The sequence below is a fragment of the Somniosus microcephalus genome, chromosome 5 (assembly GCF_052327205.1).
Source record: "Somniosus microcephalus isolate GS21.2 chromosome 5, FLI_Smic_1.0, whole genome shotgun sequence".
Lineage (NCBI taxonomy): Eukaryota > Metazoa > Chordata > Chondrichthyes > Squaliformes > Somniosidae > Somniosus > Somniosus microcephalus.
The window spans coordinates 29,851,026-29,875,948 of NC_140991.1; the positions used below are offsets into that span (position 1 = coordinate 29,851,026).

General features: G+C 50.2%; 1 protein-coding gene across 5 annotated transcripts in view; it reads right to left on the minus strand.

The window, feature by feature from the left end:
• LOC147116981 (5'-AMP-activated protein kinase subunit gamma-2-like) overlaps window positions 1–24,923 on the minus strand; it is a 564,967-nt gene that overhangs the window by 311,377 nt on the left and 228,667 nt on the right. The gene's annotated exons all lie outside the window — the stretch shown is intronic.

The following is a 24,923-nucleotide window of genomic DNA, read 5'->3' on the forward strand; positions in this document are numbered from 1 at the left end:
TCAGTACTGAGGAGGTGCTATATTGTTGGAGCTGCTGCCTTTCGGATGGGGTGTTAAACCGAGGCCTCACCTGCCCATTCAGGTGGATGTAAAAGAACCCAAGAAAAGGAACGGGAAGTAATGCTGTGCAATAAAGTTCTGGACAACATTTATCCCCCAGACAACATTGCCAAGAACAGGTCAACTAGTTATTCTCATTGGCTACTTGAGGATGTTGCTGTGTTGGCTTACATAACAACAGTGACCACACTGGTGTAGCAATCTATTGGTTGTAACGTGCTTTGGGACAACCTGAGGATGTGAAAGAAACCACATCAATGTAACTTCTTTTTTAAGCTTTGCTTATCGCTTTTCAATTGGAATTTCCAAAACTGAGATCGACAGATTTTTGATAGCAAAAGGGTATCAAGGGGTGTGGAGGAATGGCGGGTAAATGGAGTGGAGGTACAGATCAGCCATGATCTACTTGGATGGCGGAACAGGCTCATTGGGCTGAATGACCTACTCCTGCTCCCACAGTCCTGTGCTGCATCAAATGGCCTTCACTGTCAGTATCCAGACTCAACCACTCCAACACACACCTGGTCGGCCTCTCACCTTTCACCCTCCGTAAACTTGAGCTCATCCAAAGCTCGGCTGCCCGTGTCCTAACTCGCACCAAGTCCCGTTCACCCATCACCCCGGTGCTCGCTGACCTACATTGGCTCCCAGTTCACCAACGCCTTGATTTTAAAATTCTCATCCTTGTGTTCAAGGATCCATGTCCTCGCCCCGCCCAATCTCTGCGACCTCCTCCAGCCCTCTGAGCTCCTCCAATTCTGGCATCTTGCGCATCTCCGATTTCCTTCGCTCCACTATTGGCGGCTGTGCCTTCAGCCGTCAAGGCCCCGAGCTCCAGAATTCCCTCCCTAAACCTCTCGGCTTCTCCACCTCTCTCCCCTCATTCAAGGCACTCCTTAGAACCTCTCTCTTTGACCAAGCTTTTGGTCATCAGCCCTAATATCACTTTCTTTGGCTCGGTGTCAAATTTTGTTTGGTAACGTGCCGAAGAAACGTCTTGGCATGTTTTAGTACATCAGCGGCGCTATATAAATACAAGTTGCTGTTGCTGCATCCACCTTGTGAAATCCAAGTGGTGGTTATGATGTTTCAAGTGGAAAATGTTCTTCAGTGAGTGTAGTCCTCTACTGGCAACAGCTTTTCCACTCTCGAGCACTGAATTCCAATGGGCCGCAGGAGAACCGAGTGCCTGGGCTCAATGGAGGACCCCACACAACGGACAAGTATTGTTACTTGTAAAACTAAACACAAGCTCAAACCAAATCCTTGAATGGTTTACAGAGCATCTGTCCAATTAGTGTCCCGTTCTGTCAGTTTCACAGCAACTTGCCCGCACTCTCTCCTGAACAGAAGTGGAGGAGCCCGAAGAAAATATCTTCCACATCTAAAAAAAAGACAATGACTGCATCACGGTTGACCACGCTCGTGGTTTACTCAAGCTTTGGCACCGTACAAAAATTTAGTTAAATATTTGCAGCTTGTGTGGGAAGTCTGAATGCTGCATCTAAGCTGGCGCAGGCTCGATGGGCCGAACGGCCTCTTTCGGTGCTGTATGATTCTATGATCTAAGTTTCTGTGCGTTGCACGGGCATTTAAAAAAAAATCTTCCACAGGGCTCGTGGAAAATAAATGGTCAGTGTAAAGTCTGTAGGTTGTGCAGTAAATAACTTCAGAGACTTTAGAAGTACAAACAAAACAGGTCTTTACTATTCAGAGGTCTGGGCGATTTCTGCCCTAGTTAACGTATTCCAACCCTTATATACTGGTGTGGTCACTATCAGTATTACAGTATACATGAGCCAATAAATAGTGCCACCCTAAAGTAGTGCTCTTAAAGGTAAACGGTTACATACACAACAGTCAGGTTTGGCAACACTGCTGCAGATGAGAGGTGAAAACCTGATATCCTGCCCCACGTTATTGGCGATAATTGGGATATTGACGGAAAACCGGGCAGGGAGGCCGATCGCTGCCACCCTCACCCGTCCCGCCCGGAGATGCCGTCCCTCAAAACCGCCACTGGCCCTTTTCTAGCCCCACATGCAGATATCGGTGGGTAGGCGGGGTTCGAGTTCACAGCCCGTTTCCCTCCTTGACGCCCCTCTTCCCATCGCTTCCCTAGACTGTCAGGTGAAGGCCGGCCTTAGTCCCCGGGGCAGTCGCAGGGAGGGCCCCTTCAAACTGCGGGAACGGAGGTGGAGGGCCTTCACATTGGTCTCCTCTCCCTCCGACCTGGCCCCAAAACCCCCACCTCAGGCCCAGGGACTTGAGCTAGCTTACTTCTCCGGTGGCCCTTCTGCCCCTTTTAAGTGCCTTCTCACCACTTTGGTTGCTGCAGTGCCACCTCCTCGATCTTACTGGTGGGTGGGGGGGGGGTTCTTCTGGTGGAATTCCATTTGTGGGCGTGAATCCCACCATGAATACATAATGACCACCCTCCCCTCCTCCCAACCCAGGAAAAGGAGCCAGAGTGGAGGCAGTGTTGGGGCTGTTGGTTGCAGTCCCACCCCTCCCGACCCTGTCGGAATGGGATCGGGAAAATCGTGTCGCACGACTTAAAAGATCTGCCTCATCTGTATCCCTTCCATATGCGTGGTCAAGTGTTCAATTAAAATGTGGCCTACAGCTGTGGTAATCCATTTTCCTAAAAGTCAACCCCACTTAAGTGATTTCTGTTGTGTGAATGGAATCTGAAAAGCCAGAAACAGCCTTTGATCTTTACTCCTGTTCAGCAGCTGCCTGGGTGCCGTTCTATCAAGCCCATGATTGCTGTGGCTCAGTGAGTAGTACCCTCGCCTCCGAGTCAGAAGTTTGTGGGTTCAAGCCCCACTCCAGAAACTCGAGTATATAAAGCTAGGCTGACACTCCAGTGCAGTGCTGAGGGAGTGCTGCACTGTCGGAGGTGCCGTCTTTCGGATGAGACGTTAAACCTCTCGGGTGAACATACAAGATCCCACAGGCCCACTTGGAGAGCAGGGCAGTTCTCCCCGCTGTCCTGGGCCAATATTTATCCCTCAACCAACATCACAAACAGATTATCTGGTCATTATCACATTGCTGTTTGTGGGAGCTTGCTGTGTTCAAATTGGCTGCCGCATTTCCTACATTATAACAGAGACAATACTTCACAAAGTGCTTCATTGGTTTTGAAGCGCTTTGGGACATGACATAAGAAAACTACTAGGCACTTGGTCTAAGCGTTAAACAAAGCTTTAATCAACTGTTTTACAACATGCAGGTCTAGTTGTGTCCTTCACTAGTTCCTGTTAAGAATGTCCTGCGTAAGCTGGGCCCGTGCCCGAGTATTTATATTCTCCCTGGACAGCGCCACCTGCAGGCCGCTCAGTATTATTTCATAAGTCTTTCTTTCGTGAATGACTGATTCATGTCAGGACATCCTGAGGTTGTGAATGGCTCCATATGAATGCAAGTTCTTTCTTCGATCTATACTCCTGTTCTCCTGTTCAGCAGCACACTCAATCGCTGCAATTTGCTGGATGTAGATTCAAGCCCATGGCAAACTGAGTTATTGATAGAAGCCCAACAAGAGGCGAGGGAGCTTCTCCAGAAGGCAAGGAGGAGGAAGACAGTCTCCAGCTGCTTTTACATTGCGCAAGACCAGTGCCAGTGCTGGCGGATGTTTAATTGCCGGGACTTAGTGGAGCTGGGAAGATCCCATTTTAGCGAGTTTTCCAAGGCCGCTGGTCTCGGTGTGACTCAATGCTATTAAAAGACTTGCATTTATATAGCACCTTTCACGACCTCAGGGTCCATCCAAAGCGCTTTACAGCCAATGGAGCACTTTGTGAAGTGAAGCGGAGTCACTGTTGTAATGTAGGAAACGTGGCAGCCAATTTGCGCACAGCAAACTCCCACAAACAGCAGTGTGATAATGACCGGATAATCTGTTTTTACATTCGGCTGGAGGCTGCCCACATGACATTCTAGGAACCGCCGGTACTGGTGGGGTCTCGCTAGAGATGTAAAAGCAGTTATTTCTGTCTCCAAATAGTTCCCAGGTAATTAATTAAGGATAGCGATAGAATGGGTGGCCCCGGAAGAGTTGATCGACATGTCCTCTCGCACACAAGAGTTGAATAATCCCACTGTGCAGAATAGCAACAGTTTCACAACATTGCATTTCTTATTTAGACTTTCCCCCACAACAATCAAACAGATGATGTCCAGATTTACAATCCTTTCAGAATTACTCAGTCACTCGGAGCTTCCTCTTCAGTTTCTCTGTCAACAGTACTAACTCTTGCAAAACAAACTCATCAAATGCCAGCTAAAGACACACAGCACAACAGCGGCCAAATGCCTTTTGTTTTTGCATTGAGGGGGAAGTGAAGATGTTTTTCTGCAGTGGAAACTTTCTCTTCCCTTAAACCAGCGCTGTAACATTGAGTTGAGAGAGAGAGAGTGTGAGTGCGCGCGTGGGTGTGAGTGCGCGCGTGGGTGTGTGTGTGTGGGTGAGGGTGAGGGTGTGGGTGAGAGTGTGAGTGTAAGTGCACGCGTGGGTGTGTGTGTGGGTGAGGGTGTGGGTGAGGGTGAGGGTGTGGGTGAGGGTGTGTGTGTGGGTGAGGGTGTGGGTGAGAGTGTGAGTGTAAGTGCACGCGTGGGTGTGTGTGTGAGTGAGTGTGAGTGTAAGTGCACGCGTGGGTGTGTGTGTGGGTGAGGGTGAGGGTGTGGGTGAGGGTGTGTGTGTGGGTGAGGGTGAGGGTGTGGGTGAGAGTGTGAGTGTAAGTGCACGCGTGGGTGTGTGTGTGAGTGAGTGTGAGTGCGAGTGTGGGGTGGTGGAGCGTGAGGGTGTGTGAGAGGTGTGTGCGTGAGTGCGTGTGGTGTGAGAGTGTGAGTGTGAGTGTGAGTGTGAGTGTGAGTGTGTGTGTGAGTGTGAGTGTGAGTGCGTGTGGTGTGAGAGTGTGAGTGTGAGTGTGTGTGTGTGTGTGTGAGAGAGAGAGTGTGAGCGAGTGTGTGTGCACGCGCGTGGGTGTGAGAGTGTGTGTGTGTGTGTGTGTGTGTGTGTGTGTGTGTGTGTGTGTGTGTGTGTGTGTGTGTGTAGTACCGCTAGTTCCTTCGTTTGCACCCCCGCATACCTGAGCCCGAGGGTAGCACCTCTGCGTGGCAAACATCCGCACCCAGTGGATGGTTTTACTAACGGACAAGTCCTGATGACTCACCCAGCTCTCACTAGTGGCTCCAAGCTCCACACCGCCACCCCGCCCCACCACCCCCCCACACCCGAGACTTTGCCTTGGTTGGCCTGTTAAACCCTAGCGAGAGTGGCCACAGTGTAACGGTCAAACACTTGGTGAATTGCAGACCTCTCGAAACCGAAACCATCGTCGCTCCTGAGCTGATGGACGGGAATGTAGTACAGCCCCAGCGCTTGTAGCGGCCGCGATTTACCCGCTTTATGCGATGGCTGGTATAACGTGGTAGCGCCATTAGAGCAATCAACAAGAACGTTGTAGATCGCCACTGAATAAACTAAACAAGACTGCATGTAACACAACTCGCTTTATTTTAATGGTGTTAGTACAAGCTGCAACCCCACACCATTTATAGAGGGGATTAGAAGGGTTTAAGTACACAAAAGGTATTTGAAGATTAACGAGGTCTTATATACTTATGTTTCTTCTGGAAATTAATTGCTCCTTAACGAGGTGCGAACTAGTAAGTAAGCACAGCTGTTACTGCCCGAAATAAATGGAGCACTTAAGACACCGTAACTTTGAAATTGACGTTAATACAAATGGCTAATGGTTATTGCTTTTTGGCCAATATAAGCAACTGCTCGATTTAACCCGGAACATTTTAAGTGGTGGGGACTGTAGTAGTATACCTTGGGGACGGGGACGGGGACAGGGAGGCGGGTGTGGGGTGGAGAAACACTCCAAAGCCCGATGAAATTAAAAGATATTTAAAAAACCCCACAGAAAATGCTGGAAATACACAGCGAGTGTATCACCATCGTCCTCTGAAAAGGGAAAAGACGAGTTAACATTGCGATTGCTCGCCCTCCCATCAGAACTATTAAACTGGGAGATAAGTCTACCTCCACAACTGCTTTCTGCATCTGTCTGTATGCTTCTAGTTCAAGGAAGGGAGGAATCATCGAATCATGGAAACGTAAGGCCATTCGGCCCGTCGTGCCTGTGCCGGCTCTTTGAAAGAGCAGTTGTGCTCAGTCCCACACCCTCGCTTTGTGTCCGTGACCCTGTCAGTTCCTCATCCTCCAGTACCCGTCCAACTCCCTTTTAAAATTATTTATGGAATCAGCTTCCGCCACCTTTTCAGGTCGAGCGTTCCAGATCCTGACAACCCTCTCAGTGAAAAAATTCCCCTCATCTCCCCTCTAGATCTTTTGATTCATGAAGCATGGGTTTGGTTTGGTTCCCGTTCTGGGACAAATAACTGATGTGAGAGTAGGCGAGCAATTGGGAAACAGTGACCACAACATGGTTAAGTTCAATGTAAAAATAGAAAAAGATAACCAACTGTCTTTACTCTTTATTACAAGAGGATTTGAGTATAAGAGTAAAGACGTCTTACTGCAATTATATAGGGCCCTGGTGAGACCACACCTGGAGTACGGTGTACAGTTTTGTCTCCTTACCTAAGGAAGAATATACTTGCCATAGAGGGAGTGCAACGGAGGTTCACCAGACTGGTTCCTGGGATGGGGGGATTGTCCTATGAGGAGAGATTGAGTAGACTAGGCCTATATTCTCTAGCATTTAGAAGAATGGTGTGGAGCTTGTGATTTCAAATAAAGCTGTTGGACTATAACCTGGTGTTGTGTGACTTCTTACATTTAGAAGAATGAGAGGTGATCTCATTGAAACATACAACATTTTTATAAGGCTCGACAGGGTAGATGCAGGGAGGATGTTTCCCCTGGCTGGGGAGTCTAGAACCAGGGGTCACAGTCTCAGAATAAGGGGTCGGCCATTTAGGACTGAGATGAGGAGAAATTTCTTCACTCAGAGGGTGGTGAATCTTTGGAATTCTCTACCCCAGAGGGCTGTGGAGGCTCAGTCGTTGAGTATATTCAAGACAGAGGTCGATAGATTTTTGAATATTAAGGGAAAGTGGAGATGAGGTAGATGATCAGCCATGATCTCATTGAATGGCAGAGCAGGCTCGAGGGCTGAATGGCCGACTCCTGCTCCTATTTCTTATGTTCAAGGGCTGGAAAAAGACCAAATCCAGTGAGATTAAGAAGGGCTCTGGCTCAAATTAACGGGGCAGAAAAATTAGCAAACAAGCCAATGAGAAATCTTAAAATAGGAGATGAATAGAAGCAGAAGATGTGTATCATTCCGATAAAGGTGAAAAGGGGTGTTTCGTGGCAGAGAGAGAGATTTGGGGGTCATTTTAAACTTTTAAACAGACGATTTTTGGATCAGCCGCCCGTTCCTCTCTCTCTCTCTCGTGATTTTTATTTCCACTGAAGCCAAAAATATCGTAACACGCGGGGGTGTGGGAGCATGGGATGCTTTGGTGGAGGAAGTGATTGAGGCAGAGACAATTGCATCTGTTAAGGGGGAAAAGTGGATAAATATCTGGGACAGAGTATGAAGTAGGGTTATGGAGAGTGAGCAGGGCAGTGGGATTAGTTTTGGAATGCTCTAGCATAAACGTGATGGGCCAAATGGCCCCCTATCTAGCTACAGTAAACTCTTTCGTATTCGGCACCTACGGGACCAGGATGGTGCCGGTTGATTAAAAATTCCAGATAACGGAGAGGTGTACTTACCGAGGTACGAGAGCCCGGTTACACGGCCACAGATCCAGGAGTCCCGGTTACACGGCCACATGTGCAGGAGCCCCGGTTACATGGCCACAGGTACAGGAACCCCGGTTACTTGGCCACAGGTACAGGAGCCCCGGTTACATGGCCACAGGTACTGGAGCCCCGGTTACATGGCCACAGGTACTGGAGCCCCGGTTACATGGCCACAGGTACAGGAGCCCCGGTTACACGGCCACAGGTGCAGGAGCCCCAGTTACATGGCCACAGGTACTGGAGCCCCGGTTACATGGCCACAGGTACTGGAGCCCCGGTTACACGGCCACATGTGCAGGAGCCCCGGTTACACGGCCACAGGTGCAGGAGCCCCCGGTTACACGACCACAGGTACAGGAGCCCCGGTTACACGGCCACAGGTGCAGGAGCCCCAGTTACACGGCCACAGGTACTGGAGCCCCGGTTACACGGCCACATGTGCAGGAGCCCCAGTTACACGGCCACAGGTACAGGAGCCCCAGTTACATGGCCACAGGTACAGGAGCCCCAGTTACATGGCCACAGGTACTGGAGCCCCGGTTACACGGCCACAGGTACAGGAGCCCCGGTTACACGGCCACAGGTACAGGAGCCCCAGTTACACGGCCACAGGTGCAGGAGCCCCAGTTACATGGCCACAGGTACTGGAGCCCCGGTTACACGGCCACATGTGCAGGAGCCCCGGTTACATGGCCACATGTGCAGGAGCCCCGGTTACATGGCCACAGGTACAGGAACCCCGGTTACACGGCCACAGGTGCAGGAGCCCCAGTTACATGGCCACAGGTACAGGAGCCCCAGTTACATGGCCACAGGTACTGGAGCCCCGGTTACACGGCCACAGGTACAGGAGCCCCGGTTACACGGCCACAGGTACAGGAGCCCCAGTTACACGACCACAGGTGCAGGAGCCCCGGTTACACGGCCACAGGTACTGGAGCCCCGGTTACACGGCCACAGGTACTGGAGCCCCGGTTACATGGCCACAGGTACTGGAGCCCCGGTTACACGGCCACATGTGCAGGAGCCCCGGTTACACGGCCACATGTGCAGGAGCCCCGGTTACATGGCCACAGGTACAGGAACCCTGGTTACATGGCCACAGGTACAGGAGCCCCAGTTACATGGCCACAGGTACAGGAGCCCCGGTTACATGGCCACAGGTACAGGAGCCCCAGTTACATGGCCACAGGTGCAGGAGCCCCGGTTACATGGCCACAGGTACAGGAACCCCGGTTACATGGCCACAGGTACAGGAACCCCGGTTACATGGCCACAGGTACAGGAACCCCGGTTACATGGCCACAGGTACAGGAGCCCCAGTTACATGGCCACAGGTACAGGAGCCCCGGTTACATGGCCACAGGTACAGGAACCCCGGTTACATGGCCACAGGTACAGGAGCCCCAGTTACACGGCCACAGGTGCAGGAGCCCCGGTTACACGACCACAGGTGCAGGAGCCCCCGGTTACACGGCCACAGGTGCAGGAGCCCCGGTTACACGGCCACATGTGCAGGAGCCCCGGTTACATGGCCACAGGTACAGGAACCCCGGTTACATGGCCACAGGTACAGGAGCCCCAGTTACATGGCCACAGGTACAGGAGCCCCGGTTACACGGCCACAGGTGCAGGAGCCCCGGTTACACGACCACAGGTGCAGGAGCCCCGGTTACATGGCCACAGGTGCAGGAGCCCCGGTTACATGGCCACAGGTGCAGGAGCCCCGGTTACATGGCCACAGGTGCAGGAGCCCCGGTTACATGGCCACAGGTGCAGGAGCCCCGGTTACACGGCCACAGGTACTGGAGCCCCGGTTACACGACCACAGGTGCAGGAGCCCCGGTTACATGGCCACAGGTGCAGGAGCCCCGGTTACATGGCCACAGGTACAGGAGCCCCAGTTACATGGCCACAGGTGCAGGAGCCCCGGTTACACGGCCACAGGTGCAGGAGCCCCCGGTTACACGACCACAGGTGCAGGAGCCCCGGTTACACGGCCACAAATATACAGTAAAACTTATCTTTGGGTTCCTGAACCTACCCCTGAATTTTGCCGGTTATTAGGTGCCGTTTAAACGAGAGTTTCCTGTATAAACCTCTGCTGTGCTATAAGTGAGCTCCCCTACACTGCTGAACTGGGTGGGGAGATCAACCTGAGTCAGGATTGAGGTTTGGAACCACTATCACAAAATAGAAGTTAATGGGTTTAATAGTCCATGAATTGCCTTCTTATGATTGCTGTTAGCATCGCTGCCTCGTGACCTTTAGTTGTTGCTCTCATTCGCTTTTGTTTACTCCCACAAAGCAGTGGTTTGCAAATGTTTTCTGTCTGGGGGAACTCCCTGCTGCTATTTTCTCAAAGATAACATCAGCTACCCAAAAGAAAACTGCGCCGTCAGCTGCAGAACAGTTTCTTTCTACACACACGACGACATGAATTGTTTGCTGCGCGTTAGAGAGTCAGCCGCGGCTCAGTGGGCAGCGCTCTCGCCTCGGAGTCAGGAAGGTTGTGGTTTCGAGTCCTGATCCAGAGACTTGAGCACAAAACTCCAGTGTAGTCCCGAGGGAGCGTTGCACAGACGGATATTCTGTCTTTTGGATGAATGTTAAGCCGAGGCCCCGACAGGTGGATGTAATTATCCCTCAACTGTGCGCAAACAGGCTGCGTTGTTTCCTGCATTACAGCACTTCAAAAATACTTCATTGGCTGTAAAGTGCTTTGGGATGTCCTGAAGTCGTGAAAGGCGTGATATAAATGCAAATTTTTCTTTCTTCTTCTGCTCTTAAATCAATAATACAGAACTTTTTCTTCTTAGGCAGTCCCTCGGAACCGAGGATGACTTGCTTCCACATTAAAAATGAGTTCTCAGGTGACTGATGAGTCCAATGCGGGGCCTACAGTCTCTGTCACAGGTGGGGCAGATGGTGGTTGAAGGGGCGGGTGGGTGGGGTGCTTGGGTTGACATGCGCTCCTTGCGCTGCCTGCGCTTGGCTTCCGCTTGCTTCCGGCGAAGAGACTCGAGGTGTTCGGCACCTTCCCGGATGCTTCTCCTCCACTTTGTGCGGTCTTGGGCCAGAGATTCCCAGGTGTCGGTGGGGATGTTACACTTTTTCAAGGAGGCTTTGAGGGTGTCCTTGAAGCGTTTCCTCTGCCCGCCTGGGGCTCTCTTGCCGTGCCGGAGCTCCGAGTAGAGCGCTTGTTTTGGGAGCCTCGTATCGGGCATGCGGACAATGTGACCCGTCCATTGGAGCTGATTGAGCGTGGTCAAAGCTTCGATGCTGGAGATGTTGGCCTGAGCAAGAACACTGACGTTGGCGCGCCTATCCTGCCAATGGATTTGCAGGATCTTGCGGAGGCAGCGTTGGTGGTACCTCTCCAGTGCTTGGAGGTGCCTGCTGTATATGGTCCATGTCTCTGAAGCATACAGGAGGGCAGGTATCACTACTGCTCTGTAGGCCATGAGCTTGGTGCTGTGTTTGAGGTCCTGGTCCTCAAACACTCTCTTCCTCAGGCGACCGAAGGCTGCACTGGCAAACTGAAGGCGGTGTTGGACTTTGTCGTCGACGTCTGCCCTTGTTGACAGTAGGCTCCCGAGGTATGGAAAGTGGTCCACGTTGTCCAAGGCCTTGTCGTGGATTTTAATAATCGGGGGGCAGTACTGTGTGGCAGGGACAGTTTGGTAGAGGGCCTTTGTCTTACGGATGTTTAGTGCAAGGCCCATGCTCTCGTACGCTTCGGTGAAGGTGTTGACGATGGTTTGGAGTTTGGAGTTCGACCTCCGAGTGAGCACAGACGCAAGCTCAATAATCAATAATACAAAACTACTGACCGGACAGCAATCAGAAGACCTTGGGGATCCCAGTTGGAAATTCTATGATACAAAGAGCTTGGTTTATCTCCTAGTTTCCAATTACACTCAATACATTAACCTGTCTTTTTCCCCCTCACAGATGCTACTGGGCCTGTTGTGCATTTCAGCATTTGCTGGGTTTTTTTTTCCAGCTGAGCTAAAATGTATCATCCCAAACCTCCCTTTCCTCTCCAAAATCCTAGAATGTGTTGTCGCCTCCCAAATCCATACCCATCTTTCCCAAATCTCTGCAATCAGGTTTCCACCCCTGCCACAGCAGTGAAACGGCCCTAATCAAAGTCACAAATGACATCTTCCATGACTGTGACCATGGTGCACTACTCCTCCTCATCCTTCTTGACCCGTCTGCAGCCTTTGACATGGTTGGCCGCATCATCCTCCTCCAACGCCTCCCCTCCCTTGTCCAGCTAGGTGAGACTGTCCTTGCCCGTTTCCACCTTTACCTATCCAGTCATAGCCAGAGAGTCATTTGCAATGGCTTCTCTTCTCACCCCCGTACTGTCATCTCTGGAATCCCTCAAGGATCTATCCTTGTCCCCCTACTATTTCTCATCTACACATTGACCCTCAGTGACATCATCCAAAGACATAAGGCCAGGTTCCATGTATATTCGAAATGTGATGAGGCACAGTGTGGAGGAGCGACGCACTGCGTATCTACACTTGATAGAATCTTGCAGCAGTAGGAGACCATTTGGCCCACTGTGCCTGTGCCGGCTCTTTGAAGGCGCTATCCAATTAGTCCTACTCCCTTGCTCTTTTCCTGATAGATGTAGATGGAAAGGAAAAATCTGCAGGGCTATGTAAATTTTAATATAATCAGGCACCATTCTGTAGCCAATGCTGCCGAAAGGTCACTGCATTACAGGTTCATGGGGCACTGACCAAAGGTCACTGTGTCACAGATTCATGGGTCACTACCCAAAGGTCACTGTATTACAGGTTCATGGGGCACTGCCAAAAGGTCACTGCGTCACAGGTTCATGGGGCACTGTCCAAAGGTCACTGCATCACAGGTTCATGGGTCACTGCCAAAAGGTCACTGCATTACAGGTTCATGGGGCACTGCCCAAAGGTCACTGTGTTACAGGTTCATGGGTCACTGCCCAAAGGTCACTGTATTACAGGTTCATGGGGCACTGCCAAAAGGTCACTGCATTACAGGTTCATGGGGCACTGCCCAAAGGTCACTGCATCACAGGTTCATGAGGCACTGTCCAAAGGTCACTGCATCACAGGTTCATGGGTCACTGCCCAAAGATCACTGCGTCACAGGTTCATGAGGCACTGCCCAAAGGTCACTGTGTTACAGGTTCATGGGTCACTGCCCAAAGGTCACTGTATTACAGGTTCATGGGGCACTGCCAAAAGGTCACTGCATTACAGGTTCATGGGGCACTGCCCAAAGGTCACTGCATCACAGGTTCATGAGGCACTGTCCAAAGGTCACTGCATCACAGGTTCATGGAGCAGTGTCCAAAGCTCACTGTGTCACAGGTTCATGGAGCAGTGCACTGTATCAAATTGGATGACTATTGGGTAAAAAGTCTGAATTTTTGAACCTGGATTAAGGTAGCAGGCCTCAGCATAAAATGAACAGACCGATACTGACGCTGTCCTTCTAGCAATGTCTACAGTAGATTGATATTTCTTGTGCATCTTCTGTAAGTGAAATTCAGCCTCTGTACTCTCAAATTACTGCAGTGCAGTTTGGGAGTACCCTGCTGGGTAACTGAGGCAATAATCCACTGTTATTGAACCATTGACGCATTCAGATATATGTGGTAAAGGGGCTGGCAAATGAACTGGAGTCAGAGTAAACAGCGCACATGCTAGGGACCTTACATTATATTTCTTTTCCCAATAGTCCTTTTGGTTGCATCTCACTGGATTCCTCCATGGTACAACACGAAACTCGTAAATATGGTAAACAGTGAGGAGGATAGAAGCAGACTTCAGGAGAACATAGGCAGGCTGGTGAAATAAGCAGACACATGGCAGATGAGTGTGAAGAGATGCATTTTAGAAGGAAGAATGAGGAGAGGCAATATAAACTAAATTTTCATCCTGGTTTTCAAATCCCTCCATGGCCTCACCGAATCCCTATCTCTGTAATCTCCTCCAGTCCTACAACTCTGCGTTCTTCCAATTCTGGCCTCTTGAGCATCCCCGATTTTAATCGCTCCACCATTGGCAGCCGTGCCTTCAGCTGCCAAAGCCCTAAGTTCTAGAATTCCCTCCCTAAACCTCTCCACCTCTCTTTCCTCCTTTAAGACGCTCCTTAAAACCTACCTTTCTGACCAAGCTTTTGGTCATCTGCCCCAATATCTCATGTGGTTCAGTGTCAAATTTTTTTCATAGCGCTCCTGTGAAGTGCTTTGGGACATTTTGCTACGATAAAGGCACTATATAAATAAAAGTTATTGTTGTTGTACAATTTTAAAGGGGGTGTCAGAACAGCGAGACCTGCGGGTTTACATACACATAGCTTTGAAGGTGGCTGGACAAGTTGCTAAGGCTGTAAAAAAAAAACACCAAACAGGATCTGTGACTTTATAAATAGGGGCATAGAGCACAAAAGCAAGCAAGCATTTGAGATTGGGAAATGTTGGTCTTCAGAGGGGCCTGGGTGTCCTTGTACATGAATCACTGAAAGTTAACATGCAGGTACAGCAAGCAATTGGGAAAGCAAATGGTATGTTGGCCTTTATTACAAGAGGATTTGAGTATAAGAGTAAAGACGTCTTACTGCAATTATATAGGGCCCTGGTGAGACCACACCTGGAGTATTGTGTACAGTTTTGGTCTCCTTACCTAAGGAAGGATGTACTTGCCCTAGAGGGAGTGCAACAAAGGTTCACCAGACTGTGAGGAGAGATTGAGTAGACTAGGCCTATATTCTCTAGAGTTTAGAAGAATGAGGTGTGATCTCATTGAAACATACAAAATTCTTGCAGGGCTTGATAGGGTAGATGCAGGGAGGATGTTTCTCCTGGCTGGGGAGTCTAGAACCAGGGCTCACGGTCTCCAAATAAGGGGTCGGCCATTTAGGACTGAGATGAGGAAAAATGTCTTCACTCAGAGGGTGGTGAATCTTTGGAATTCTCTGCCCCAGCGGGCTGTGGAGACTCAGTCGTTGAGTATATTCAAGACAGAGATCGATAGATTTTTGAATATTAAGGGAATCAAGGGATATGGGGATAGTGCAGGAAAGTGGAGATGAGGTAGAAGATCAGCCATGATCTTATTAAATGGCGGAGCAGGCTCGAAGGGCCAAATGGCCGACTCCTGCTGCTATTTCTTATGCTAAACCTTTCTAAATCCTTGGTTAGGCCTCAGCTGGAGTATTGTGGCCAATTCTGGGCACCACATGTTAGGAAGGATGTCAAGGCCTCGGAAAGGGTGCAGAAGAGATTTACTAGAATGGTACCAGGGATGAGGAATTTCAGTTATGTGGAGAAACTGGAGAGGCTGGGATTGTTTTCCTTAGAGCAGAGATGGTTAAGTGGAGATTTAACAGAGGTGTTGTGAATTATGAGGCGTTTTGATAGGGGTAGGGCCACAGTTATGGCCTTGCCCTAGTTGACCCGAGGGCATTAAGAGTCAACCATATTGGGGGGAAAATTCGGTTGCTTTGCGCCTCCCATTAGCGCCCTAAGAGGGCACTAATGGGGCGCAAAGCAACTAGCGCCCGGGCACGGCGATGTTTACGTCGCTCGCGAAATTGACCAGACATTTTGCAGCAGCGCTAAACACTACTGCCACGATCTCCTGAGCCCGCAGATTGTGACATCAGTCGAGCGTGCAACGCCCCGGACTGGATATTGAGTGGCGCCCCCTGCTTTTCTGCTTGCCGCTAGCAACAGGTTGAGGGGAGCGTTTTGCAGTCGGGAAGGGACTGGGGGAGCGCTATTTAAAGGCGGCCGCTTCCGGTCTTTTTTTGTCGCCGGCATTTTTGCACCATGCATTCTGAGAGAGAGAGAGAGAGAGAGAAAGAGACTTTTGGAGAGATTCAATGCTGTGTGAAGGAGTTTTGGGTACTGAGCAGCACTTTGCAGGTTAATTTTGATTTTCCCTTCCTTGTATCGATTTAGAAGAGACTGTGGGGGCTGCACTCTGAGCTCTTTCCCTGGGCCTCTCCATTGTTCTTTCCAGCAGGTTTGATGTACAGGTCTCTCCAGGCCGAGACTCAAGGCTGCAATGAGCAGGGTATGGATGGAGAGCAAGATCGACCCTCCCCTTTAAGAACTGGCCGGCGCCAGTGTGTCTGTGTTCCATTGCTGACTGACATCACATGAGCTTCGCCAGCGCTCTGAGTTAGCGCCTCGCTCCTCGGCGTTAGCGCCTTAAAAGAGGTGTGTAGTGCCTGATTTAGCGCTCCAATCAACTCCAGGGGCGATAGAAGCCAAGTTTGCAGTCGCAGGCGATAATTAGCGCCAGGCGCTAAACTTTGCGCCCGGCCGATAATTGTACCCCAAACGGGGCGATACCGAATTTCTCCCCCATAGTGTCAGACTGGAGTCCCACGTGGGTCAGACCGGGCAGGGGGCAGCAGGTTGCCTTCCCTGAAGGACAATTGGTGAACCAGTTGGGTTCATGCTCATTCTATCTGGTGCCAGCTCACAGACTACAAGATTTAAGAAAGAAAGACTTGCATTTATATAGCGCCTTTCACGACCACCGGACGTCTCAAATCGCTTGACAGTCACTGAAGTACTTTTGAAGTGGAGTCAATGTTGTAACGTGGGAAGCGCGGCAGCCAATTTGCGCTCAGCAAGCTCCCACAAACAGCAATGTGATAATGACCAGATGATCTGTTTTTATGTTATGTTGGTTTTAATGACTTCAAACTCCTCAAAAAAGAACGGTACAACTTTGATTTATAAATGACAGAACGAGCACTTTAGAGAGTCTCCGAGAGGAACCACTTTCCCAGTTGCTCCGAGAGCCATAAACCGACTGGTGCCAACTCCCTCCAAGAATAGCTGCAGCAACAGACAAGGCAGCGAGTATATTGCATACCACAATACCACTGGAATGGTTTCAGGCTCTCACTAAACAGCAACACACAAGCTGCAGACCATCTACATTAAAAAAAAATAACACTGCTGGCAAGAGTGCCAGAGACCTGTTTCAATTAAACATTCTTAATTGGCAGATTGTTTGTGTTAGAGACGCAACATGAACGATCCCAGTGCCAATTAAGGCAAACTGCTCCGTTAAGACGGTTTCGTCTGTCTACATTTTTTAAAAAGTCTCGAGTTTAAGCTCAGCTCTCTGAAGGTAAAACCCTTCGCTGTTTTCCTTGGGCTTTAACTGGAAAGTGTCTCGAAAACATGTTTTTGCCGCTGCCCACGACACGCCCATCTCAAACATGCAACCCAAGGCAAGGATGGAATGACTCGAGTCAAAATACACAGCCAATTTTGGCTGACTGGGAATTTAAAGAAAACCCAGTAAACTTCTTCGAATTCCTTTCCATCCATCAAAAGTTCTGCTTGGTTTCAGAAATGAGAAACGTGTGATAATTTACAGAGTTCAGGGCCAGGCTGGCAGAACATTCCAAACAGAACTAGCCCTTACATATTTTTGCTGCCGCCCCTTGTTAAGACTCCGAGGCATGGATTTTCCGATCAGGCAGTTGCGTAAATAGAACCGCTGATACGATGGCCCCCCTGCTTGCATTTCCAGGCCAACTCCCGAGCATGAATGAGAGGTTTGTTTTGTGAACGGTTCGTTACATGTGAAGGCTTGCAGTCGTTAAAGAGGCAGCCCATTTTTTGATGGTATTCTGGGAAGAGGAAGAGGAGGAGAATTATGTCACGTGGGGCTGATCAACGCCCAGTATCCAGAGGAGCTGTTTAGGGTGCATGGGAGGAGGCAAACGAGGCTGCTAAAGTTTAATGACCTCACCAGGCCAGGCAAGATAGGTGAACTCACCATAAAAATAATCAAAAAGGCAAAGGGAATGCTGGCCTTTGTATCTAGAGGACTTATGCTACAGCTATACAAAGCCCTGGTTAGACCAGCCCTGGAGTACTGTGAGCAGTTCTGGGCACCACAGCTTCGGAAGGATATATTGGCCTTGGAGGAAGCGCAGGGTAGATTTACTAGAATGATACCTGGACTCCAAGGGTTAAATTACGAGGAGTGATTACACAAACTAGGATTGTGTTCCCTGGAATTTAGAAGGTTAAGGGGTGATCTGATCAAAATTTTCAAGATATTAAGGGGAACCAATAGGGCAGACAGAGAGAAGCTATTTCCGCTGGTTGGAAAGTCTAGGACATGGGAACATAGCCTAAAAATTAGAGCCAGGATTTTCAGGAGTGAAGTTAGGAAACACTTCTACACGCAAAGGGTGGTAGAAGTTTGGAACTCTCTTCCGCAAAAAGCAGTTGGTGCTGGATCAATTGTTCATTTTAAATCCGCGATTGATAAATTTCTGTTAACCAAAGGTATTAAGGGATATGGGGCAAAGGTGGGTATATGGAGTTAGGCTACAGAGCAGCCAAGATCTTATTGAATGGCCGAACAGGCTGAAGGGGTAAATGGCCTACTCCCGTTCCTATAACCTTCTATTGATACGGTGTACTAAGCATGCATTGCACATAGTTACCGCCTCCTCACACTGTCTTACAGTACTTTGAATACTTACCACAAATGCCTATTAGGCTGCAGCTTTTCTCCTGTAAACATTCCTTCCTTCCCATTCCTTAAATAAATTTCCTTCAAACAACTCCTTCCGTGGTATGCATGTACATGTAATCACGTCGACCATGGGCTGCACAGTAACACAAGAGCATCCCTGCATGTCCTACCGGTAAATTCTGATTTGTTACTCTTGCACACTGTCTGCGCGCAACAGGTGGGGCAGAACCCACACAAGAGGTGGCCGATCAAACTTACATCCTCTTCCTCATTCAAGAAGGAGTCTCGGGGAGAAGACACTACTGAAAGAACAGGGCGGGGGATTGGGGAAGTGGGAGCTGTAGGTTAAAAAGGCATATGGGATACTTATATTCTATGCCTTGGCTAATGAAGGCAAGAGCAGGGAGGTTATGATGGAGCTGTACAAAACGCTAGTTAGGCCACAGCTGGAATACTGTGTGCAGTTCTGGTTGCCACACTATAGGAGGGATGTGATTGCATTGGAGAGGGTGCAGAGGAGATTCACCAGGATGTTACCTGGGCTGGAGCGCTTCAGCTATGGAGAGAGACTGGACAGGCTGGGGTTGTTTTCCTTAGAGCAGAGAAGGCTGAGGGGGGACCCGATTGAGGTGTACAAAATTATGAGGGGCATAGTTAGGAACTTTTCCCCTTAGTAGAGGGGTCAATAACCAGGGGGCATAGTTTCAAGGTAAGGGGCAGGAGGTTTAGAGGGGATTTGAGGAAAAACTTTTTCACCCAGAGGGTGGTTGGAATCTGGAACTCACTGCCTGAAAGGGTGGTAGAGGCAGGAACCCTCACAACATTCAAGAAGCATTTAGATGAGCACTTGAAATGCCATAGCATACAAAGCTACGGACCAAGTGCTGGAAAATGGGATTAGAATAGACAGGGCTTGATGGCCGGCGCAGACACGATGGGCCGAAGGGCCTCTTTCTGTGCTGTATAACTTATGACTCTAACTCAGAATTCATACTAACCTTCTCCTGCACTTCTCATCCCACTCACTGGCACCAAAGCATACAATGAAACATTGTGCTATCACTCATTCCGCTGAAAGCCTATATCTGAAGGGTATCACGAGGACAGCATTCTGAAACATGCTCCTTTCTCTTTCGTAGGTGTGGCAGAGAAAGAACAGTCGTGAGCCAGGAACTTAAAGACAGTCTATGCAGTGCCACTCACTCTAACCCTTCACCGCCCCAGGTACATCCATCCCGCGAGATTTCAAATCCGAGGTACAGGAACGGGCATGGGGTGATGGGCACGGAGTAGGACTAAGTAGGTGCGGGTATCGATGGCAGAGGAGGACCTCCTCACGCCTATCCTCAGCTGGCGAGTCCACAGAGTCGGAGCTCAAGGGACCCATTGTTAAAAGGAGGAGGTTTTCCAAGCATCAAAGATTGCTGCGGTAATTGGAGGCTGTGCCAACCGAGTGTGGCGGTCTCCCCCTACCTGCGTCGGTGCTGGGTTGATGGACGGAATCACAACACCACAGTCCACTATGGAGTATGTGACCACTCCAGGGACATACTACAGGGGAACCTCGAAACAGTACAGGTCCCAAGCCTGTTTGTAGGCTGTTTTCACAAATGCTCAAAAGTGCTGCCATAAAGGTCCCAAGCTCCAATGTCCAACAAGCTCGCCAGCTTAGGCCAGGTGTAGGGATTGCATGCCAAGTCCGAATGGTCAGAGCTTATGATAATGTCACTGCTGCCATCAGGTCTGGTGGTACTCAGCAGTGGTAGGAGTGCCCAGTAGCAGAGGCATTTAATAATGATGTTATCTCGTAGGACGACAACGTCTGGACCCTCCCCCTCCACCCCCCAACCACCCCTCCCGCTGTCTACACGTGTCAGGAAATGGCCATGTCCAGGTCATAGCTCCAAAATGGAGCAGAACCAGTAAATGGGCCATCTCAGGACCCAGCACACGGAGATCGAGTCATCTCATAGGAACAGGAGTCGGCCAGTCAGCCTCTCGGCCATTCAATTAGACCGTAGCTGATCGATATCTTAACTCCCTTTACGATAGCAAAATACCGCGGATGCTGGAATTCCGAAACAACAACAGAAAACGCTGGAAAAACTCAGCAGGCCAGGGCAGCATCCGTGGAGAGAGAAACAGAGTTAACGTTTCAGGTCGAAACCCTTCGTCAGAACTGAGAAAAAAAAGCAGGAAATGAAACAGATTAAAAAGCAAGTTTGGGGGCTGGGAAACGGGGGAGGGGATGAAAGAACAAAAGGGAAGGTCTGTGGGAGGTGAAGAGACATTAAGAGATATTCAAGGTGAGACGAGATTGTAATAGGACAGGTAAAGAGACAAAGGATGGCTCTAGATGAAGTGTGAAATGCGCTGGCAGAATGAAAGACAGCTGCCGTGTGGGAGAGAAAAAAAAAGGAAAAGGCCCCCAAACTTGCTTTTTAATCTTTCATTTCCTGCTTTTTTCTCAGTTCTGATGAAGGGTTTCGACCTGAAACGTCGACTCTGTTTCTCTCTCCACGGATGTTGCCTGGCCTGCTGAGTTTTTCCAGCGTTTTCTGTTGTTATTTCTTAACTCCCTTTACCCGCCTTCGTTCCACCTTCTAACTCGGCTCCTTTGCAAACTATCCCTCCGCATACAAATCAGAACCGGCGCTAGCCGTGAACCGGTTAAACACACTGATATTATAGCCTAGTAACAGAAGTAAGTCTGTGACAAACAGGAAGTCAGGGTCTGCCCAGCTCTGCTAAACCACCAAAGCAATTGTGTGTCAGAAAGTCCAGCGCGCTCGCTCACCTTGCGGTTTGTTCAGTCTGTCCATCGATTCTCAAGCCTTCGTCAAGCAATAAAAACCAGTGCTAAGTACGTGTTACTTGGTGTTGCAACTATGCTCTGCTGCAAACTGCACTATAACTTTCCAGAAAGGAAGCAAGAGAGAGAGACTACACCCAGGAGGCTGTTGTGTAAAATGGCTCAATTCCATTCAGCTTGAAAAAAATGTTAATTGTCTAATTCCCAGCTAAAGCACATTCCACTTGCTCTTCTTACAATCATTTTCCCTTTAGTTTCTGCGGCAGTGCACGTATTTCATCCGCACTCAATGCGAAGCGCCGGTTCAGACAAAACACTGCATTCAAATCACAAGATGCAAAGTCTGTATTCCCAAAGTCGGCTTTATTTAAGGCTGGAGTGGTGATCAAGTTTAGTAATAAAGCGGGGTGGGGGGGGGGGGGGGGGAGATGGGGTCCCCAGGCATTATTATCCAAATGTTCACTCTCCGAGGGATAGAAACAACAACCACTGGTGGTGGTGGTGGGGGAAGGAGGGAGGAAGAGAAAGACACGTGTGTGTGTGAGTATTGTATGTATGTGTATAGTGTGTGTTTATAGTGGGAATGTGTGTGTGTGTATATATAGTGTGTATGTGTATATATATATACTGTATAATGTATGTATGTGTATAGTGTGTGTTTATAGTGAGAATGTGTGTGTGCGCATGTGCGTGTGCGTGTGTATAATATATATAATGTATATATGTGTATAGTGTGTGTTTATAGTGGGAGTGTGTGTGTGTGTGTGTGTGTGTGTGTGTGTGTGTGTGTGTGTGTGTATATATATATATAAAAGGATACTTCTGTCTGTCATTCCGTCTGTCTTTCTGTCTGTCTGTCTTGAATTAACTCGAAAGTTATAGAGCGTACCTACACGTGCGTTACGTCGAAGGAAAGCTGACGATTCCAGAACCGTCCTAAGCGTATTTACGTTTCGGCCGGACAAAAATTGCGCCCGCGGTATCCAAAAACGTTCAACATTCTGCTCATTAGCATCTCATTATCCGCTCATTAGCGACAGTGACCTCGAGGTCGACCAATCGTACGCCGGGTTCCTGGCGCGTGCGGGTGGGCCCTCCTACAGTCGAGTGTCGGGACGATTGACCAATCCTACGTTTTGGTGACCTGACGGTCAACCAATCGGTGCGTGTGTGGGCGGGCCTTATCGTTCTGAACCGAGGTGAGTCGCCGCCATCTTGATTCTAAACTTTTCATTTTTTTTCCCGCTTTCTGCGTGTTTCTTTTCAAATCTACATTTCCAGCAAAAAAAAAGTTGCTTTTAAAACACAAATTGTTTTTAAAAAAAGTTAATTAATTTGTAAATCTTTTCTCTAACCTCTATAATTCTTAAACCTTTCAGCGTTTTTCCAGGCCCGGGGCCTAGGCTTCTCCAACTGCCAGCAGTGCAACTCTAGACCCAGGCTCCCGGCCTAGGCAGAGACAAACACTGGCAGAGGAGAGAGGGTGTGCTGCCTCAGCTCCATTCCCAGGGTCAGTAGGTGGGGAGGCTTCATAAGCAACTGGGGTAGGTCGCAAGCCCCGAATAATAATCTGAAGATCCTGTGTTTGCAGCTGAGGAAATTTCTTCTGCTGACAGCCCCAGATTAACGGCAGCCATCTTTGTCAAGGAGGGCGAAAAGTTTCAGTGCGACGCTATTTTGATTCAGTGTGTAACAGAGTGCCTGCGCGGCCATCTTAGTACAGGAACATAGAGTGGGTGCGGCTTCTGTGCTCCAAATTGGGTCCTGGTGACCGAGACAGACAATCGACTGTGTGGGCGGGGCCTAATCTTTCCAACTGAAAAGCAAGCGGTGGCCATTGGTTGTGGTACAACACTGAGAGGTGAGGACCCCTTTTTTAATAAAAAGATTGGTGAGGTTGTAAAGTGTATGTTATAGAAAGATTTACCAAAAATGTTTTATAAGTACAGGAAACCTTGTGCTATCTGGAGGTGAGCTATCCGGCAATCTGGAGCCACCACAAAAATCAGCAGCCGGTTTTTATTCTTTGTTTGTTTATTTTCCTTTGTTTGAACAGTCAAGCTGTGCAAGGTCTGTAGCTATAGCAACAGCTTCAGCTGCAGAGCTTTAGGGCCACGCCCGATAAGAATCTCCGTATCTCTCAACATTAACTCTGGAGAGTAGGGCAGTTTTAAGGCAAGGCAGCAGCTCGGTCCCGTGGGTGCCGGATAGCACAAAGTTTCCTGTACTTTAAGTATATCTCCCCCCCTCCCTTTCCACCCCCCTTCCCCCCTCCACACCCCACCCCCCCCTCCACACACACCCCCTCCCCCCCTCACACCCCCTCCCCCCCCCACCCCCCCACACCCTCTCCCCCCACACCCCCCCACACCCACTTCCCCCCCACACCCCCCACCCTTCCCCTCCCACCCTCTCCCCCACACCCACTTCCCCCCCACCCCCTTCCCCTTCCCCCCTCCCATCCGCTCTCTCTCTCTCTTCCCCCCCAGTCGCTCGCTCTCTTCCCCCTAGTCGCTCTCTCTTCCCCCCCAGTCGCTCTCTCTCTTCCCCCCCCCAGTCGCTCTCTCTCTTCCCCCCCAGTCGCTCTCTCTCTTCCCCCCCAGTCGCTCTCTCTCTTCCCCCCCAGTCGCTCTCTCTTCCCCCCAGTCGCTCTCTCTTCCCCCCCAGTCGTTCTCTCTTCCCCCCCCAGTCGCTCTCTCTCCCCCCCGTCGCGCTCTCTCTCCCCCCCGTCGCTCGCTCTCTTCCCCCCTAGTCGCTCTCTCTTCCCCCCAGTCGCTCTCTCTCTTCCCCCCCCAGTCGCTCTCTCTCTTCCCCCCCAGTCGCTCTCTCTCTTCCCCCCCAGTCGCGCTCTCTCTTCCCAGGTCTCCCCCCAGTCGCTATCTCTCTTCCCCCCCAGTCGCTATCCTCTTCCCCCCCAGTCGCTCTCTCTTCCCCCCCAGTCGCTCTCTCTCTTCCCCCCCAGTCGCTCTCTCTCTTCCCCCCCGTCGCTCTCTCTCTTCCCACCGTCGCTCCCTCTCTTCCCCCAGTCGCTCTCTCTCTTCCCCCCAGACTCGCTCTCTCTTCCCCCCAGTCTCGCTCTCTCTTCCCCCCCAGTCGCTCTCTCTTCCACCCCAGTCTCTCTCTCTCTCTCTTCCCCCCCAGTCGCTCTCTCTCTCTCTTCCCCCCAGTCGCTCTCTCTCTCTCTTCCCCCCAGTCGCTCTCTCTCTCTCTTCCCCCCAGTCGCTCTCTCTCTCTCTTCCCCCCAGTCGCTCTCTCTCTCTCTCTTCCCCCCCCAGTCGCTCTCTCTCTCTCTTCCCCCCCCAGTCGCTCTCTCTCTCTCTCTTCCCCCCCCAGTCGCTCTCTCTCTCTCTTTCCCCCAGTCGCTCTCTCTCTCTCTTTCCCCCAGTCGCTCTCTCTCTCTCTTTCCCCCCATTCGCTCTCTCTCTTTCCCCCCAGGTCGCTCTCTCTCTCTCTCTTCCCCCCCAGTCGCTCTCTCTCTCTCTTCCCCCCAGTCGCTCTCTCTCTTCCCCCCCCCCCAGTCGCTCTCTCTCTTCCCCCCCCCCAGTCGCTCTCTCTCTTTCCCCCCCCCCCCAGTCGCTCTCTCTCTCTCTTCCAACAACAATATGCCCTCAAAAGACCCTCGGCACCGCCGGGCACTTCAGCTAGTAATGTATGTGTGTGTATAGAGTGTGTTTACAGTGCACACATGTGCCTGGGAAATGCCTCTGATGTCCCTCCCTATTCTCTGTAAGTG